The following is a 3935-nucleotide window of genomic DNA, read 5'->3' on the forward strand; positions in this document are numbered from 1 at the left end:
GGTCAAAGAACAGTAAGACAGTTATCACTTTTGATTTTGATCTTGTCAAGTTTACAAGGGAAACAATATTTGCTTAGTCATCAAGATAAGTAGAGTGCAGTGACGACTCCATGCTTTGTGAGTGTTCTAAATTATTCACAAACACCAAGGTGTATCAGATCTGAGGAATTAAAGATGTATCTTCCCACAGGAAATATTGCTTGGGTCATGTGATGTCTCTTCAGAGATATCACTTCTATGAAATTACATCACAATGCTTTGCAGACCCTTGTATGATGTCACAATTAACTGACATCACTAATCTCTCTGCTGTTGGAGCTGATAAGCTGTGCTTTTGACATTCAAGAAATTAGGTATTATTCTGTATAATCTTGGAAGTTGAACTTTTGTTGATAATTTATTTATCATTAAAAATCTTTGTACCATCTTTGAATCTGAAAACATATTGAAGTCTGATTTCCAAACAATGATCGATAGTGCTGTAACGATGCATCAAACTATTGATGGATTGCAATTGTTGAGTCTCTGATAGCAATTAATCAATGGTAGAAACGAAAAACTGTCGATGCATCGATAGTATGTGTTTAGTAATTGACTTCTGTTGATAATGCTCAGTGCAAAATACAGGAAGTACCAGATTTGTTCACTTTGAGATAGAGTTATCTGCTGAAACAAACATGGCGGCAAACACGACATGTGACTCACAGTTTGAAATTGTGATTAACAATAAGTTTATGAAATACACAATGCCATTTTAGAAAGTGGTCAAATGTAACATATGTAATATTTGGGATTACACCAAGTAATCTGAAGTGGAAGCCGCGGTGGTTGAGCGGTCAAGGCGTTTGACTTTGTGTGCTGGCGAATAGGTGCCTGACACTGTGGGTGTTGGTTTGAATCCCGGACGGGACTCAACCCCAAAAGTACTATAGTACTGTCGGAAATAGAAAAAAAACCCTGTTTTTAGGCTCTTACTCTGTATCCCTAAAATGTACACAACTGCAAATAGCTACATATCAAAATAACCCACTTCGGCCTAACTTGGCATTCAGTGGGATGCGTAATAGGATATCCAGAAAAGCATTTTTACTCGTAAAATCGGGCAAAACTTAGAAAAAATGCGAATAGCTGCTGAAAACAATAGATCAGACTATAGATGGCAATTAGGTCGCTCAGCCAGGTATGACGATGACTCACCTGGCATGAAATGCATGTGCTGCCTACAGACACCCAAGGGGTCATCTCAAAGATATTTCGTGCTTTTTCATGTGTGTTTACTATGCCTCATCTATTGATTAACAGCTAAAGTGTCTTTCTTTCATAAAGTTTATGTTGAGATATGTAAAAGAGTTTGATACCTGATAACCACAGAAATGCATCGTATTAAATGTCTCAAAATATATAGGTGGCATGACCACCCGATCGCGAAGATCGACAGGACTGGATATTATTTGTAAATTGTTATGACATGCCGTGTACTTCCCCAGTATAATTAACCTATCGTATCTTAGCTGTTATCTCTATCCCCAAGCCCGACCCAAATGATCGTCTGCGACACCCGACCAGGTTTTGCTTTTGAGATGAACCCACCTATCTGTTTCTTTTTATAGTGACAGTGAGACTCCATGGTAGCTACATCCTTAATAGTTTCAGCATGAAAGTAATTATTTTTTACGTCAGCTATCGTTTATAATGAAGCTACGTCTAATTTCAAATTGGTCACTTAAAAAGTGTCCTTTATAATACAATATCGTTCGCACACTAATTTGCATACAGCCATGGTCTGTTCCAAATAATTCGTTTTGGACTTAGAAAAAAATCGCATTGCTCATTTCTGCACTAATCTCTCCTCAGTAAAGTCCTTTTTCTACGTTTCTTGTGTCCCTACCATTGAGACTGTATTTAGGCCGAACTTAGTTTAAGAGATATTTCACACTTGCACATATCAACTCCACAAATTGTAGAGATAAATGAGAAAATACAGTTTTTTTCTATTTCCGACAGTACTATAGTATCTGTACTTTACTAACAAAGTGAAATCCCAAATATAACATATGTTAAATAAGTTTATGTTTTAACTGTTTACTCGATCTAGGTTTCAAGTTTCTTGTCAGTTATCAAAAGAGACTGAAACAACTTCTTTTTTTTCATATAAACTATACATTCGTTTGGGAAATGACTTCAAATGAGACAATTCAAGGGAAAAAACCTTTTGGTTGCAATAGACTATCGCAGTAGTTGTTTCCCTCTCAATAGCCACCCCTAATGATCGAGCACCTGTTGAGTTTTAGATAACCAGGGGCTGGGACACAAGATGGAGAGGTTATTAATTTGTGAGAGTTTTTATTAAGAACCATGAGGTGAATAAATGGCAGAGAGTGTTGCTAAGGAAACTGACTCTATAACCTATTGATAGCGATATGTTCTGCCAATATTAACATTGAGCCAATAATAATGAGAGAAAAAAAGGAAAATCACGGAGTGAACTAATTTTTTTATAACTAAGAATCTCATCCCAGTCATCAACTCTTAACAATAAAAGTTATGTTGTCTTTGTATGAGAAAGTGGACTTTTATCAGATACCCTGGCATAATTCATTTATTCATTCCATGCCTTGAGATGGTTTTTTTCTTTTTGTTTGCAGCGTTCCCAGAGTAACAAATCGAATATTTATGTGCTGTGCATGGAATGGTGGCGTCTGCTGGGTAAGAACAACATTACTATAAGGGAGATAACTAAAATATCGTAACCAGAGCTCCAGATAAGATTTAGCTCATGTGGGTACTGTACCCACTGTAGTTTTGTGGAGTGGGTATTATGAATGTTGAGTGGGTATTTCATTTTCCGTTACCCACAGCTTTCAAATGTGTGCGTATTTCAGTCATTTTACTCACCTAAGTATTATGTCATTGAGTAAGTTTACTAAGCAGGTATGTTCTGCCTTATGTCATACCTAATCAAAACCAACTTAAATATAATGGAAATGATTTCATAAAAAAATCACATATCCAATACTGACAGTACAACACTAGTCCTATACTAACAGTACAACTTGATAGCAATCGATGTCTTTTTTATTACGCAAGCGATTTTTATAAATATATTCCGTATGCATTTGTTTTAAACTATTTGTGTATCTAACATTTAAATTGCGTAATTGGTACGCAACAATTATTTTTCAATACGTAATTGGAAATTTTATATGCATATTTTACCCCGGATAGGCAGCTTATCTGGGCCTCTGGTAACACCACTCACTCACTCACTCACTCGCGTATAGCTGTGGTACTAAACAGATGTCTGAAGATATCCTGCGATCTGAATGTGAATGACACTTGTTCATTCTATATTGATTTTGAACTTGCTACAATTTGGCCAATGAGGCCTCATATTTTGCCCAAAAAAATTTGTCCTTGTAAATTTGTCTTAAACGGAAATGTACAACTGGATTATGAATGACTTCATAAAGTTACTAATTGTTTTAAATATTGATTTAAACACAACCAAGACCCGTGAAGATCTGGGTTAGAATAGATCTGGGTTAGAATAGATCTTCAGTAACCCATGCTTGTCGCAAGAGGCGGCTAACAGGATCCGGTGGTCAGACTCACTGACTTGGTTGACACATGTCATCGTATCCCAATAGTGTAGATTGATGCTCATGCTGCTGATCACTTGATTGTCTGGTCCTGACTCGATTATTTACACACCACTGCCATATTGCTGGAATATTGCTGAATGTGGCATAAAACTCACTCACTCACTCACTCACTCACTCACTCACCACTCACTACTCACTCACTCACTCACAACCAAAGTGTCAAGGGCTTATTGGTAATCCTCCTGTGTTTCAGTTGAGCATCTTCGTGTTCCACTACATGCTTCTACCCTGTATCTACTGGTTCACAGAGCTCATCTCAGGTCAGTGAGGGGT

At 37.0% G+C, this 3935-nt stretch overlaps 1 long non-coding RNA gene across 1 annotated transcript; it reads left to right on the forward strand.

Annotated features, from left to right (window-relative positions):
- On the forward strand, nt 1-3935 carry LOC124253504. The gene is made up of 3 exons (XR_006892224.1): nt 1-12; nt 2646-2706; nt 3856-3935. It is a non-coding gene; the product is annotated as an uncharacterized LOC124253504 (long non-coding RNA).

The sequence above is a fragment of the Haliotis rubra genome, unplaced genomic scaffold (assembly GCF_003918875.1).
Source record: "Haliotis rubra isolate DU_JTF1 unplaced genomic scaffold, ASM391887v1 Scf542, whole genome shotgun sequence".
Classification (NCBI taxonomy): domain Eukaryota; kingdom Metazoa; phylum Mollusca; class Gastropoda; order Lepetellida; family Haliotidae; genus Haliotis; species Haliotis rubra.